At 46.7% G+C, this 15,000-nt stretch overlaps 20 non-coding genes across 20 annotated transcripts; all 20 read left to right on the forward strand.

Annotated features, from left to right (window-relative positions):
* Positions 1-349: 349 nt before the first annotated feature.
* On the forward strand, positions 350-422 carry Trnar-ccu (transfer RNA arginine (anticodon CCU)). Its single transcript has one exon. It is a non-coding gene; the product is annotated as a tRNA-Arg (tRNA).
* A 501-nt stretch (positions 423-923) lies between these two features.
* On the forward strand, positions 924-996 carry Trnar-ccu (transfer RNA arginine (anticodon CCU)). Its single transcript has one exon. It is a non-coding gene; the product is annotated as a tRNA-Arg (tRNA).
* A 501-nt stretch (positions 997-1,497) lies between these two features.
* Trnar-ccu (transfer RNA arginine (anticodon CCU)) lies at positions 1,498-1,570 on the forward strand. Its single transcript has one exon. It is a non-coding gene; the product is annotated as a tRNA-Arg (tRNA).
* Positions 1,571-2,071: 501 nt separating this feature from the next.
* On the forward strand, positions 2,072-2,144 carry Trnar-ccu (transfer RNA arginine (anticodon CCU)). Its single transcript has one exon. It is a non-coding gene; the product is annotated as a tRNA-Arg (tRNA).
* A 501-nt stretch (positions 2,145-2,645) lies between these two features.
* On the forward strand, positions 2,646-2,718 carry Trnar-ccu (transfer RNA arginine (anticodon CCU)). Its single transcript has one exon. It is a non-coding gene; the product is annotated as a tRNA-Arg (tRNA).
* A 501-nt stretch (positions 2,719-3,219) lies between these two features.
* Trnar-ccu (transfer RNA arginine (anticodon CCU)) lies at positions 3,220-3,292 on the forward strand. The gene has a single exon. It is a non-coding gene; the product is annotated as a tRNA-Arg (tRNA).
* A 501-nt stretch (positions 3,293-3,793) lies between these two features.
* Positions 3,794-3,866, forward strand: Trnar-ccu (transfer RNA arginine (anticodon CCU)). Its single transcript has one exon. It is a non-coding gene; the product is annotated as a tRNA-Arg (tRNA).
* A 501-nt stretch (positions 3,867-4,367) lies between these two features.
* On the forward strand, positions 4,368-4,440 carry Trnar-ccu (transfer RNA arginine (anticodon CCU)). Its single transcript has one exon. It is a non-coding gene; the product is annotated as a tRNA-Arg (tRNA).
* Positions 4,441-4,941: 501 nt separating this feature from the next.
* Positions 4,942-5,014, forward strand: Trnar-ccu (transfer RNA arginine (anticodon CCU)). The gene has a single exon. It is a non-coding gene; the product is annotated as a tRNA-Arg (tRNA).
* Positions 5,015-5,515: 501 nt separating this feature from the next.
* On the forward strand, positions 5,516-5,588 carry Trnar-ccu (transfer RNA arginine (anticodon CCU)). The gene has a single exon. It is a non-coding gene; the product is annotated as a tRNA-Arg (tRNA).
* A 501-nt stretch (positions 5,589-6,089) lies between these two features.
* Positions 6,090-6,162, forward strand: Trnar-ccu (transfer RNA arginine (anticodon CCU)). Its single transcript has one exon. It is a non-coding gene; the product is annotated as a tRNA-Arg (tRNA).
* A 501-nt stretch (positions 6,163-6,663) lies between these two features.
* Positions 6,664-6,736, forward strand: Trnar-ccu (transfer RNA arginine (anticodon CCU)). The gene has a single exon. It is a non-coding gene; the product is annotated as a tRNA-Arg (tRNA).
* A 501-nt stretch (positions 6,737-7,237) lies between these two features.
* Positions 7,238-7,310, forward strand: Trnar-ccu (transfer RNA arginine (anticodon CCU)). Its single transcript has one exon. It is a non-coding gene; the product is annotated as a tRNA-Arg (tRNA).
* Positions 7,311-7,811: 501 nt separating this feature from the next.
* Trnar-ccu (transfer RNA arginine (anticodon CCU)) lies at positions 7,812-7,884 on the forward strand. The gene has a single exon. It is a non-coding gene; the product is annotated as a tRNA-Arg (tRNA).
* A 501-nt stretch (positions 7,885-8,385) lies between these two features.
* Positions 8,386-8,458, forward strand: Trnar-ccu (transfer RNA arginine (anticodon CCU)). Its single transcript has one exon. It is a non-coding gene; the product is annotated as a tRNA-Arg (tRNA).
* Positions 8,459-8,959: 501 nt separating this feature from the next.
* On the forward strand, positions 8,960-9,032 carry Trnar-ccu (transfer RNA arginine (anticodon CCU)). The gene has a single exon. It is a non-coding gene; the product is annotated as a tRNA-Arg (tRNA).
* Positions 9,033-9,533: 501 nt separating this feature from the next.
* Trnar-ccu (transfer RNA arginine (anticodon CCU)) lies at positions 9,534-9,606 on the forward strand. Its single transcript has one exon. It is a non-coding gene; the product is annotated as a tRNA-Arg (tRNA).
* A 501-nt stretch (positions 9,607-10,107) lies between these two features.
* On the forward strand, positions 10,108-10,180 carry Trnar-ccu (transfer RNA arginine (anticodon CCU)). Its single transcript has one exon. It is a non-coding gene; the product is annotated as a tRNA-Arg (tRNA).
* Positions 10,181-10,681: 501 nt separating this feature from the next.
* Trnar-ccu (transfer RNA arginine (anticodon CCU)) lies at positions 10,682-10,754 on the forward strand. The gene has a single exon. It is a non-coding gene; the product is annotated as a tRNA-Arg (tRNA).
* Positions 10,755-11,255: 501 nt separating this feature from the next.
* On the forward strand, positions 11,256-11,328 carry Trnar-ccu (transfer RNA arginine (anticodon CCU)). The gene has a single exon. It is a non-coding gene; the product is annotated as a tRNA-Arg (tRNA).
* The last annotated feature ends 3,672 nt before the right edge of the window (positions 11,329-15,000 follow it).

Raw genomic sequence — 15,000 nt, forward strand, 5'->3', positions numbered from 1 at the left:
TATCAATCGACCTTTAGCTGCCGAAGTGTTTCAAAGCGTGATGACGCTGTGAAAGGAAACGCTATTTTAAAATTACTTGTTGGTAAACAGTATGACCCATATGAATAGTCACTTAACTGTCTTGTGTGCAGGACTTGGAGTTCAGATAGGGAATACAATAAGACGGCAGGTATAAGAATTGCCAGCAGAAAGTAGGTGCCTGGACTTCGATTTGTCTGAGTATGTACAGGCACACAGGAAAGGCTCATGCGACGTCCTGACTCTCTGCAGACGTAGAGTAGCGCACCAGGAAGGGTACACTTGGCAAGTGTTGATTTGAGCGAGCACTCCGCCAGCATAACGCCAGTCAGCCTCTGTGGCCTAATGGATAAGGCATCGGTCTCCTAAACCGGGGATTGTGGGTTCGAGTCCCACCAGAGGTACACGTTTTACTCACTGGGGCAAAATCACTCTCACCACATACAGGTGTAATAGTTGAGAAAGTTGGCGTTTCTGAGTGCTTACAGGTATCACAGGTATGACGACGATATGAAAATGCGCACTTACTGACAACCTGAAACGAAACGACGGCCATTATCAATCGACCTTTAGCTGCCGAAGTGTTTCAAAGCGTGATGACGCTGTGAAAGGAAACGCTATTTTAAAATTACTTGTTGGTAAACAGTATGACCCATATGAATAGTCACTTAACTGTCTTGTGTGCAGGACTTGGAGTTCAGAAAGGGAATACAATAAGACGGCAGGTATAAGAATTGCCAGCAGAAAGTAGGTGCCTGGACTTCGATTTGTCTGAGTATGTACAGGCACACAGGAAAGGCTCATGCGACGTCCTGACTCTCTGCAGACGTAGAGTAGCGCACCAGGAAGGGTACACTTGGCAAGTGTTGATTTGAGCGAGCACTCCGCCAGCATAACGCCAGTCAGCCTCTGTGGCCTAATGGATAAGGCATCGGTCTCCTAAACCGGGGATTGTGGGTTCGAGTCCCACCAGAGGTACACGTTTTACTCACTGGGGCAAAATCACTCTCACCACATACAGGTGTAATAGTTGAGAAAGTTGGCGTTTCTGAGTGCTTACAGGTATCACAGGTATGACGACGATATGAAAATGCGCACTTACTGACAACCTGAAACGAAACGACGGCCATTATCAATCGACCTTTAGCTGCCGAAGTGTTTCAAAGCGTGATGACGCTGTGAAAGGAAACGCTATTTTAAAATTACTTGTTGGTAAACAGTATGACCCATATGAATAGTCACTTAACTGTCTTGTGTGCAGGACTTGGAGTTCAGAAAGGGAATACAATAAGACGGCAGGTATAAGAATTGCCAGCAGAAAGTAGGTGCCTGGACTTCGATTTGTCTGAGTATGTACAGGCACACAGGAAAGGCTCATGCGACGTCCTGACTCTCTGCAGACGTAGAGTAGCGCACCAGGAAGGGTACACTTGGCAAGTGTTGATTTGAGCGAGCACTCCGCCAGCATAACGCCAGTCAGCCTCTGTGGCCTAATGGATAAGGCATCGGTCTCCTAAACCGGGGATTGTGGGTTCGAGTCCCACCAGAGGTACACGTTTTACTCACTGGGGCAAAATCACTCTCACCACATACAGGTGTAATAGTTGAGAAAGTTGGCGTTTCTGAGTGCTTACAGGTATCACAGGTATGACGACGATATGAAAATGCGCACTTACTGACAACCTGAAACGAAACGACGGCCATTATCAATCGACCTTTAGCTGCCGAAGTGTTTCAAAGCGTGATGACGCTGTGAAAGGAAACGCTATTTTAAAATTACTTGTTGGTAAACAGTATGACCCATATGAATAGTCACTTAACTGTCTTGTGTGCAGGACTTGGAGTTCAGATAGGGAATACAATAAGACGGCAGGTATAAGAATTGCCAGCAGAAAGTAGGTGCCTGGACTTCGATTTGTCTGAGTATGTACAGGCACACAGGAAAGGCTCATGCGACGTCCTGACTCTCTGCAGACGTAGAGTAGCGCACCAGGAAGGGTACACTTGGCAAGTGTTGATTTGAGCGAGCACTCCGCCAGCATAACGCCAGTCAGCCTCTGTGGCCTAATGGATAAGGCATCGGTCTCCTAAACCGGGGATTGTGGGTTCGAGTCCCACCAGAGGTACACGTTTTACTCACTGGGGCAAAATCACTCTCACCACATACAGGTGTAATAGTTGAGAAAGTTGGCGTTTCTGAGTGCTTACAGGTATCACAGGTATGACGACGATATGAAAATGCGCACTTACTGACAACCTGAAACGAAACGACGGCCATTATCAATCGACCTTTAGCTGCCGAAGTGTTTCAAAGCGTGATGACGCTGTGAAAGGAAACGCTATTTTAAAATTACTTGTTGGTAAACAGTATGACCCATATGAATAGTCACTTAACTGTCTTGTGTGCAGGACTTGGAGTTCAGAAAGGGAATACAATAAGACGGCAGGTATAAGAATTGCCAGCAGAAAGTAGGTGCCTGGACTTCGATTTGTCTGAGTATGTACAGGCACACAGGAAAGGCTCATGCGACGTCCTGACTCTCTGCAGACGTAGAGTAGCGCACCAGGAAGGGTACACTTGGCAAGTGTTGATTTGAGCGAGCACTCCGCCAGCATAACGCCAGTCAGCCTCTGTGGCCTAATGGATAAGGCATCGGTCTCCTAAACCGGGGATTGTGGGTTCGAGTCCCACCAGAGGTACACGTTTTACTCACTGGGGCAAAATCACTCTCACCACATACAGGTGTAATAGTTGAGAAAGTTGGCGTTTCTGAGTGCTTACAGGTATCACAGGTATGACGACGATATGAAAATGCGCACTTACTGACAACCTGAAACGAAACGACGGCCATTATCAATCGACCTTTAGCTGCCGAAGTGTTTCAAAGCGTGATGACGCTGTGAAAGGAAACGCTATTTTAAAATTACTTGTTGGTAAACAGTATGACCCATATGAATAGTCACTTAACTGTCTTGTGTGCAGGACTTGGAGTTCAGAAAGGGAATACAATAAGACGGCAGGTATAAGAATTGCCAGCAGAAAGTAGGTGCCTGGACTTCGATTTGTCTGAGTATGTACAGGCACACAGGAAAGGCTCATGCGACGTCCTGACTCTCTGCAGACGTAGAGTAGCGCACCAGGAAGGGTACACTTGGCAAGTGTTGATTTGAGCGAGCACTCCGCCAGCATAACGCCAGTCAGCCTCTGTGGCCTAATGGATAAGGCATCGGTCTCCTAAACCGGGGATTGTGGGTTCGAGTCCCACCAGAGGTACACGTTTTACTCACTGGGGCAAAATCACTCTCACCACATACAGGTGTAATAGTTGAGAAAGTTGGCGTTTCTGAGTGCTTACAGGTATCACAGGTATGACGACGATATGAAAATGCGCACTTACTGACAACCTGAAACGAAACGACGGCCATTATCAATCGACCTTTAGCTGCCGAAGTGTTTCAAAGCGTGATGACGCTGTGAAAGGAAACGCTATTTTAAAATTACTTGTTGGTAAACAGTATGACCCATATGAATAGTCACTTAACTGTCTTGTGTGCAGGACTTGGAGTTCAGAAAGGGAATACAATAAGACGGCAGGTATAAGAATTGCCAGCAGAAAGTAGGTGCCTGGACTTCGATTTGTCTGAGTATGTACAGGCACACAGGAAAGGCTCATGCGACGTCCTGACTCTCTGCAGACGTAGAGTAGCGCACCAGGAAGGGTACACTTGGCAAGTGTTGATTTGAGCGAGCACTCCGCCAGCATAACGCCAGTCAGCCTCTGTGGCCTAATGGATAAGGCATCGGTCTCCTAAACCGGGGATTGTGGGTTCGAGTCCCACCAGAGGTACACGTTTTACTCACTGGGGCAAAATCACTCTCACCACATACAGGTGTAATAGTTGAGAAAGTTGGCGTTTCTGAGTGCTTACAGGTATCACAGGTATGACGACGATATGAAAATGCGCACTTACTGACAACCTGAAACGAAACGACGGCCATTATCAATCGACCTTTAGCTGCCGAAGTGTTTCAAAGCGTGATGACGCTGTGAAAGGAAACGCTATTTTAAAATTACTTGTTGGTAAACAGTATGACCCATATGAATAGTCACTTAACTGTCTTGTGTGCAGGACTTGGAGTTCAGATAGGGAATACAATAAGACGGCAGGTATAAGAATTGCCAGCAGAAAGTAGGTGCCTGGACTTCGATTTGTCTGAGTATGTACAGGCACACAGGAAAGGCTCATGCGACGTCCTGACTCTCTGCAGACGTAGAGTAGCGCACCAGGAAGGGTACACTTGGCAAGTGTTGATTTGAGCGAGCACTCCGCCAGCATAACGCCAGTCAGCCTCTGTGGCCTAATGGATAAGGCATCGGTCTCCTAAACCGGGGATTGTGGGTTCGAGTCCCACCAGAGGTACACGTTTTACTCACTGGGGCAAAATCACTCTCACCACATACAGGTGTAATAGTTGAGAAAGTTGGCGTTTCTGAGTGCTTACAGGTATCACAGGTATGACGACGATATGAAAATGCGCACTTACTGACAACCTGAAACGAAACGACGGCCATTATCAATCGACCTTTAGCTGCCGAAGTGTTTCAAAGCGTGATGACGCTGTGAAAGGAAACGCTATTTTAAAATTACTTGTTGGTAAACAGTATGACCCATATGAATAGTCACTTAACTGTCTTGTGTGCAGGACTTGGAGTTCAGAAAGGGAATACAATAAGACGGCAGGTATAAGAATTGCCAGCAGAAAGTAGGTGCCTGGACTTCGATTTGTCTGAGTATGTACAGGCACACAGGAAAGGCTCATGCGACGTCCTGACTCTCTGCAGACGTAGAGTAGCGCACCAGGAAGGGTACACTTGGCAAGTGTTGATTTGAGCGAGCACTCCGCCAGCATAACGCCAGTCAGCCTCTGTGGCCTAATGGATAAGGCATCGGTCTCCTAAACCGGGGATTGTGGGTTCGAGTCCCACCAGAGGTACACGTTTTACTCACTGGGGCAAAATCACTCTCACCACATACAGGTGTAATAGTTGAGAAAGTTGGCGTTTCTGAGTGCTTACAGGTATCACAGGTATGACGACGATATGAAAATGCGCACTTACTGACAACCTGAAACGAAACGACGGCCATTATCAATCGACCTTTAGCTGCCGAAGTGTTTCAAAGCGTGATGACGCTGTGAAAGGAAACGCTATTTTAAAATTACTTGTTGGTAAACAGTATGACCCATATGAATAGTCACTTAACTGTCTTGTGTGCAGGACTTGGAGTTCAGAAAGGGAATACAATAAGACGGCAGGTATAAGAATTGCCAGCAGAAAGTAGGTGCCTGGACTTCGATTTGTCTGAGTATGTACAGGCACACAGGAAAGGCTCATGCGACGTCCTGACTCTCTGCAGACGTAGAGTAGCGCACCAGGAAGGGTACACTTGGCAAGTGTTGATTTGAGCGAGCACTCCGCCAGCATAACGCCAGTCAGCCTCTGTGGCCTAATGGATAAGGCATCGGTCTCCTAAACCGGGGATTGTGGGTTCGAGTCCCACCAGAGGTACACGTTTTACTCACTGGGGCAAAATCACTCTCACCACATACAGGTGTAATAGTTGAGAAAGTTGGCGTTTCTGAGTGCTTACAGGTATCACAGGTATGACGACGATATGAAAATGCGCACTTACTGACAACCTGAAACGAAACGACGGCCATTATCAATCGACCTTTAGCTGCCGAAGTGTTTCAAAGCGTGATGACGCTGTGAAAGGAAACGCTATTTTAAAATTACTTGTTGGTAAACAGTATGACCCATATGAATAGTCACTTAACTGTCTTGTGTGCAGGACTTGGAGTTCAGAAAGGGAATACAATAAGACGGCAGGTATAAGAATTGCCAGCAGAAAGTAGGTGCCTGGACTTCGATTTGTCTGAGTATGTACAGGCACACAGGAAAGGCTCATGCGACGTCCTGACTCTCTGCAGACGTAGAGTAGCGCACCAGGAAGGGTACACTTGGCAAGTGTTGATTTGAGCGAGCACTCCGCCAGCATAACGCCAGTCAGCCTCTGTGGCCTAATGGATAAGGCATCGGTCTCCTAAACCGGGGATTGTGGGTTCGAGTCCCACCAGAGGTACACGTTTTACTCACTGGGGCAAAATCACTCTCACCACATACAGGTGTAATAGTTGAGAAAGTTGGCGTTTCTGAGTGCTTACAGGTATCACAGGTATGACGACGATATGAAAATGCGCACTTACTGACAACCTGAAACGAAACGACGGCCATTATCAATCGACCTTTAGCTGCCGAAGTGTTTCAAAGCGTGATGACGCTGTGAAAGGAAACGCTATTTTAAAATTACTTGTTGGTAAACAGTATGACCCATATGAATAGTCACTTAACTGTCTTGTGTGCAGGACTTGGAGTTCAGAAAGGGAATACAATAAGACGGCAGGTATAAGAATTGCCAGCAGAAAGTAGGTGCCTGGACTTCGATTTGTCTGAGTATGTACAGGCACACAGGAAAGGCTCATGCGACGTCCTGACTCTCTGCAGACGTAGAGTAGCGCACCAGGAAGGGTACACTTGGCAAGTGTTGATTTGAGCGAGCACTCCGCCAGCATAACGCCAGTCAGCCTCTGTGGCCTAATGGATAAGGCATCGGTCTCCTAAACCGGGGATTGTGGGTTCGAGTCCCACCAGAGGTACACGTTTTACTCACTGGGGCAAAATCACTCTCACCACATACAGGTGTAATAGTTGAGAAAGTTGGCGTTTCTGAGTGCTTACAGGTATCACAGGTATGACGACGATATGAAAATGCGCACTTACTGACAACCTGAAACGAAACGACGGCCATTATCAATCGACCTTTAGCTGCCGAAGTGTTTCAAAGCGTGATGACGCTGTGAAAGGAAACGCTATTTTAAAATTACTTGTTGGTAAACAGTATGACCCATATGAATAGTCACTTAACTGTCTTGTGTGCAGGACTTGGAGTTCAGAAAGGGAATACAATAAGACGGCAGGTATAAGAATTGCCAGCAGAAAGTAGGTGCCTGGACTTCGATTTGTCTGAGTATGTACAGGCACACAGGAAAGGCTCATGCGACGTCCTGACTCTCTGCAGACGTAGAGTAGCGCACCAGGAAGGGTACACTTGGCAAGTGTTGATTTGAGCGAGCACTCCGCCAGCATAACGCCAGTCAGCCTCTGTGGCCTAATGGATAAGGCATCGGTCTCCTAAACCGGGGATTGTGGGTTCGAGTCCCACCAGAGGTACACGTTTTACTCACTGGGGCAAAATCACTCTCACCACATACAGGTGTAATAGTTGAGAAAGTTGGCGTTTCTGAGTGCTTACAGGTATCACAGGTATGACGACGATATGAAAATGCGCACTTACTGACAACCTGAAACGAAACGACGGCCATTATCAATCGACCTTTAGCTGCCGAAGTGTTTCAAAGCGTGATGACGCTGTGAAAGGAAACGCTATTTTAAAATTACTTGTTGGTAAACAGTATGACCCATATGAATAGTCACTTAACTGTCTTGTGTGCAGGACTTGGAGTTCAGAAAGGGAATACAATAAGACGGCAGGTATAAGAATTGCCAGCAGAAAGTAGGTGCCTGGACTTCGATTTGTCTGAGTATGTACAGGCACACAGGAAAGGCTCATGCGACGTCCTGACTCTCTGCAGACGTAGAGTAGCGCACCAGGAAGGGTACACTTGGCAAGTGTTGATTTGAGCGAGCACTCCGCCAGCATAACGCCAGTCAGCCTCTGTGGCCTAATGGATAAGGCATCGGTCTCCTAAACCGGGGATTGTGGGTTCGAGTCCCACCAGAGGTACACGTTTTACTCACTGGGGCAAAATCACTCTCACCACATACAGGTGTAATAGTTGAGAAAGTTGGCGTTTCTGAGTGCTTACAGGTATCACAGGTATGACGACGATATGAAAATGCGCACTTACTGACAACCTGAAACGAAACGACGGCCATTATCAATCGACCTTTAGCTGCCGAAGTGTTTCAAAGCGTGATGACGCTGTGAAAGGAAACGCTATTTTAAAATTACTTGTTGGTAAACAGTATGACCCATATGAATAGTCACTTAACTGTCTTGTGTGCAGGACTTGGAGTTCAGAAAGGGAATACAATAAGACGGCAGGTATAAGAATTGCCAGCAGAAAGTAGGTGCCTGGACTTCGATTTGTCTGAGTATGTACAGGCACACAGGAAAGGCTCATGCGACGTCCTGACTCTCTGCAGACGTAGAGTAGCGCACCAGGAAGGGTACACTTGGCAAGTGTTGATTTGAGCGAGCACTCCGCCAGCATAACGCCAGTCAGCCTCTGTGGCCTAATGGATAAGGCATCGGTCTCCTAAACCGGGGATTGTGGGTTCGAGTCCCACCAGAGGTACACGTTTTACTCACTGGGGCAAAATCACTCTCACCACATACAGGTGTAATAGTTGAGAAAGTTGGCGTTTCTGAGTGCTTACAGGTATCACAGGTATGACGACGATATGAAAATGCGCACTTACTGACAACCTGAAACGAAACGACGGCCATTATCAATCGACCTTTAGCTGCCGAAGTGTTTCAAAGCGTGATGACGCTGTGAAAGGAAACGCTATTTTAAAATTACTTGTTGGTAAACAGTATGACCCATATGAATAGTCACTTAACTGTCTTGTGTGCAGGACTTGGAGTTCAGAAAGGGAATACAATAAGACGGCAGGTATAAGAATTGCCAGCAGAAAGTAGGTGCCTGGACTTCGATTTGTCTGAGTATGTACAGGCACACAGGAAAGGCTCATGCGACGTCCTGACTCTCTGCAGACGTAGAGTAGCGCACCAGGAAGGGTACACTTGGCAAGTGTTGATTTGAGCGAGCACTCCGCCAGCATAACGCCAGTCAGCCTCTGTGGCCTAATGGATAAGGCATCGGTCTCCTAAACCGGGGATTGTGGGTTCGAGTCCCACCAGAGGTACACGTTTTACTCACTGGGGCAAAATCACTCTCACCACATACAGGTGTAATAGTTGAGAAAGTTGGCGTTTCTGAGTGCTTACAGGTATCACAGGTATGACGACGATATGAAAATGCGCACTTACTGACAACCTGAAACGAAACGACGGCCATTATCAATCGACCTTTAGCTGCCGAAGTGTTTCAAAGCGTGATGACGCTGTGAAAGGAAACGCTATTTTAAAATTACTTGTTGGTAAACAGTATGACCCATATGAATAGTCACTTAACTGTCTTGTGTGCAGGACTTGGAGTTCAGAAAGGGAATACAATAAGACGGCAGGTATAAGAATTGCCAGCAGAAAGTAGGTGCCTGGACTTCGATTTGTCTGAGTATGTACAGGCACACAGGAAAGGCTCATGCGACGTCCTGACTCTCTGCAGACGTAGAGTAGCGCACCAGGAAGGGTACACTTGGCAAGTGTTGATTTGAGCGAGCACTCCGCCAGCATAACGCCAGTCAGCCTCTGTGGCCTAATGGATAAGGCATCGGTCTCCTAAACCGGGGATTGTGGGTTCGAGTCCCACCAGAGGTACACGTTTTACTCACTGGGGCAAAATCACTCTCACCACATACAGGTGTAATAGTTGAGAAAGTTGGCGTTTCTGAGTGCTTACAGGTATCACAGGTATGACGACGATATGAAAATGCGCACTTACTGACAACCTGAAACGAAACGACGGCCATTATCAATCGACCTTTAGCTGCCGAAGTGTTTCAAAGCGTGATGACGCTGTGAAAGGAAACGCTATTTTAAAATTACTTGTTGGTAAACAGTATGACCCATATGAATAGTCACTTAACTGTCTTGTGTGCAGGACTTGGAGTTCAGAAAGGGAATACAATAAGACGGCAGGTATAAGAATTGCCAGCAGAAAGTAGGTGCCTGGACTTCGATTTGTCTGAGTATGTACAGGCACACAGGAAAGGCTCATGCGACGTCCTGACTCTCTGCAGACGTAGAGTAGCGCACCAGGAAGGGTACACTTGGCAAGTGTTGATTTGAGCGAGCACTCCGCCAGCATAACGCCAGTCAGCCTCTGTGGCCTAATGGATAAGGCATCGGTCTCCTAAACCGGGGATTGTGGGTTCGAGTCCCACCAGAGGTACACGTTTTACTCACTGGGGCAAAATCACTCTCACCACATACAGGTGTAATAGTTGAGAAAGTTGGCGTTTCTGAGTGCTTACAGGTATCACAGGTATGACGACGATATGAAAATGCGCACTTACTGACAACCTGAAACGAAACGACGGCCATTATCAATCGACCTTTAGCTGCCGAAGTGTTTCAAAGCGTGATGACGCTGTGAAAGGAAACGCTATTTTAAAATTACTTGTTGGTAAACAGTATGACCCATATGAATAGTCACTTAACTGTCTTGTGTGCAGGACTTGGAGTTCAGAAAGGGAATACAATAAGACGGAAGGTATAAGAATTGCCAGCAGAAAGTAGGTGCCTGGACTTCGATTTGTCTGAGTATGTACAGGCACACAGGAAAGGCTCATGCGACGTCCTGACTCTCTGCAGACGTAGAGTAGCGCACCAGGAAGGGTACACTTGGCAAGTGTTGATTTGAGCGAGCACTCCGCCAGCATAACGCCAGTCAGCCTCTGTGGCCTAATGGATAAGGCATCGGTCTCCTAAACCGGGGATTGTGGGTTCGAGTCCCACCAGAGGTACACGTTTTACTCACTGGGGCAAAATCACTCTCACCACATACAGGTGTAATAGTTGAGAAAGTTGGCGTTTCTGAGTGCTTACAGGTATCACAGGTATGACGACGATATGAAAATGCGCACTTACTGACAACCTGAAACGAAACGACGGCCATTATCAATCGACCTTTAGCTGCCGAAGTGTTTCAAAGCGTGATGACGCTGTGAAAGGAAACGCTATTTTAAAATTACTTGTTGGTAAACAGTATGACCCATATGAATAGTCACTTAACTGTCTTGTGTGCAGGACTTGGAGTTCAGAAAGGGAATACAATAAGACGGCAGGTATAAGAATTGCCAGCAGAAAGTAGGTGCCTGGACTTCGATTTGTCTGAGTATGTACAGGCACACAGGAAAGGCTCATGCGACGTCCTGACTCTCTGCAGACGTAGAGTAGCGCACCAGGAAGGGTACACTTGGCAAGTGTTGATTTGAGCGAGCACTCCGCCAGCATAACGCCAGTCAGCCTCTGTGGCCTAATGGATAAGGCATCGGTCTCCTAAACCGGGGATTGTGGGTTCGAGTCCCACCAGAGGTACACGTTTTACTCACTGGGGCAAAATCACTCTCACCACATACAGGTGTAATAGTTGAGAAAGTTGGCGTTTCTGAGTGCTTACAGGTATCACAGGTATGACGACGATATGAAAATGCGCACTTACTGACAACCTGAAACGAAACGACGGCCATTATCAATCGACCTTTAGCTGCCGAAGTGTTTCAAAGCGTGATGACGCTGTGAAAGGAAACGCTATTTTAAAATTACTTGTTGGTAAACAGTATGACCCATATGAATAGTCACTTAACTGTCTTGTGTGCAGGACTTGGAGTTCAGAAAGGGAATACAATAAGACGGCAGGTATAAGAATTGCCAGCAGAAAGTAGGTGCCTGGACTTCGATTTGTCTGAGTATGTACAGGCACACAGGAAAGGCTCATGCGACGTCCTGACTCTCTGCAGACGTAGAGTAGCGCACCAGGAAGGGTACACTTGGCAAGTGTTGATTTGAGCGAGCACTCCGCCAGCATAACGCCAGTCAGCCTCTGTGGCCTAATGGATGGGTTTTACGCATGTTACCAATCATTCGGCAAGTAGGTTAGATAGAATTTACATATCGCGTAATTTAACGCACCACCTGCTACACACCGAAATATGGCCAACTGTATTTTCCGACCATGCTGCCTATATCTGTACCGTCAACATGCAAAAACAGGAAACATACCGGAGTCGCGGGTTATGGAAGTTCAACATCGCCCATTTGCATGATCCTGCATGTCGAGAAGCCTTCCTGTCCACCTGGTCGGCATGTGAACGCAAATTCAATTCCTACAACTCCGCGATCGAGTGGTGGCTCAAATGCGCCAAACCACAAATTAGGAAAACTTTAATGATTTACTCCCGTCAGAAAACTCAGTGGCACAGACGGACGATGGAATTTTACTTTCAGTGTCTTCGGGAGTTGTATAAATTTGACGCGACCGTTATCGGCAATTTTGCAAAGATCAAAAGAATTCAGGCAAACTTCTAACGCTGCAACGGACACAGTTGGAAGGTTTTCAAATTCGGGCGCGCGTTCCTAAGACGGTGCAAGAAGAAGAGGCCGCCATGTATCACATGTTACGTGAAAGTCGACGAGGCAGTCGGAAAATCATTACACGAATCCGAACCAGCACCGGTGCAATCGTTACTAAACAAAGTGACATTATGCGTACGATTGAAGAGTACTATCGGGACCTGATGTCCAATAAACTGACAGATGATACCGTGTTTGCGGATTTTGCGACAAATTTAACACGGAAACTCAGCCCCACGGAGGCGGCTCAGCTGATGACAGAGGTGACAGAAGACGAATTAACAGACATTATCCTAAGAAGTCCGAAGAATAAATCTCCTGGTTGCGATGGAATACCTGCAGAAGTGTATCAAACCTTCTGGCCGCAGATGAAATCGAAACTACTTGCAATATGTACCGAACTAATGAACCCACAAAACGTTATTCCGCAAGAATTTCGACAAGGAATTGTTGTCTTACTCCCCAAGACCCCGTGCAGTAACGACCTCACAAACCTGCGACCTCTCACGTTATTAAATAGTGATTATAAACTATTCGCCCGTGTTCTGAGCCAACGGCTCAAAACTGTCATGACCACAATTACAGGACAGTATCAAACGAGTGTTGGTAGAGATCGATCTATTTACCACACGCTCACGGATTACCGAGATGTCATTGCCGTAGCGGAGGCTTGCAAATTAAAATGCGCCCTCTTCATGATAGACTTTGCAAAAGCGTTCGACAGGGTGAGCCATCGGTTCCTTTTCCGCGTCATGCAGGAATTGGGATTTCCGCACCAGTTCACCCAAGTACTCGACAATCTGATCCGTGATAGTACGTCGCGAATTCAAATTAATGGTCGCCTCAGTGGCGCCATTAATATCGAGTGTTCGGTGAGGCAAGGCTGTCCGATGTCGATGGCTCTCTTTGCCATCGCCATAGAACCTCTGCTCGCTACGCTAACTGCGCATTTGCGAGGATTGGAAATCAATAGCCAGAAGATTGTGTGCCGTGCGTACGCAGATGACGTCGGCTTTCTTGTCGTGAACGCGCAAGAAGTGCGGTCCTCCCTTCAAATACTTCAACGATATGAGGCGGCATCTGGGGCGAAGGTGAACTGGCAAAAATCTGGACTCATGAATGTCGGACGGGGAATAAATCTCCCCAATCATGCCCGATTACGAGAAATTCCCAGTATAAAGTGCTTAGGACTTGAGTTTCGGCGGAAGATACAGAATACCATTGCCGTTAATTATAGAGCTTTACTGCACAAGGTTCGGGCATGTGTACAACTGCATAGCATGAGGAAACTGAATGCTCTCCAAAAAATTGAACTGGTCAACACTTATATCCTCTCGAAGATTAACTATGTAGCCAAAGTATTGCCTCTTCCCAGTGGCATTGCACATAGAATGCTGTCTGCCCTGGGCCATTTTGTGACCAGAGGCAATATCTTCAAAGTTAAATATGTTACGTTGACGCTCCCTACTCGGAAGGGCGGATTAAACCTCACTGATGTCTATAAAAAGGCACAGGCGCTCTATCTAAGCAGTATGTATAAGCTATGGACAAACTCTCCACACTGTCTCACTGCTCACCTCCTCAACGAAATCTCCCCAGTGGACCTCAACCCCCCGATTGATGTACATCATATTCCACACGACCTTTATCATTTAAAATATTTCCTGTTGGAATATAGTTATGCTCGAACAAGAATTCCGGCGAAGGAAATAACGGTGGTGAAGCAACTTTATAAGACTTTGATCGAGTCCACATCCAGGAATAACATCGAAGACAAATATACAGCTCACAATTGGCGGGTCATTTGGGATAATATTCATTTCCGCCATTTACCGTCTCACGTGCGAGCGTCGTGGTATCTCACGGTGAATCGTAAGATAGCTACCAATGCCAGACTCCATTCAATTCATCTGGCCGATTCACCCTTATGCAACACTTGCCAGGTCCAAGATAGCGAGGAACACCGATTTGTCTGCGAAAAAGTGCGCGATGTTTGGGCGGTCATACGACAGTTGTTGGCAAGCATCACTAGAACATGCCCTGCGACCATAACGCCAGCTGACTTCCTCACTCCGGAGGTCGTGCCTTACCCGCAAACCAAACGAAATTCAGTAAACTGGCTTAAAGGCCACACAGTTTACTATCTTTTCAATGTGAACGAAACGAGTAAAGAAGACTTTCTTATGTATTTAATGATACAGCACCACCGACTACAGAAGACTAAAAACTATAAAGCTCATTTTGCAAACTTTTTAAGTCACACGATCATTTCACAGCCAATATAGGATGGAGATTTACAGCCATTTCTTCTGACATGGTGGATTCCACTCTTCCTTCGGACGCCCGAAGTGAAGACCAACGAAGCTAGTGTGGGGCAGACTAATTTACGAGTGCGTCACTTGGATCATTCGTCACGTACAGAAATTAACAGAATGTTTGTTGTAACGCGTTCCGTATCATTGGCGGATGCCTTGCACGGAACTGAGTTTCCTAGTTTCTTGTTTATAACAGACGATCCGATGGAGAGAAACAACGATAGAAGACTTTTAATTTATTTTGTTCATCCAATGCTTCCTCTGATTGTGGAGTGAGATGCAATCATGCGGTGCAATGTGCACAGATTTCCCGGCTCTCCTG

Source organism: Schistocerca cancellata, unplaced genomic scaffold (genome assembly GCF_023864275.1).
Source record: "Schistocerca cancellata isolate TAMUIC-IGC-003103 unplaced genomic scaffold, iqSchCanc2.1 HiC_scaffold_828, whole genome shotgun sequence".
Lineage (NCBI taxonomy): Eukaryota > Metazoa > Arthropoda > Insecta > Orthoptera > Acrididae > Schistocerca > Schistocerca cancellata.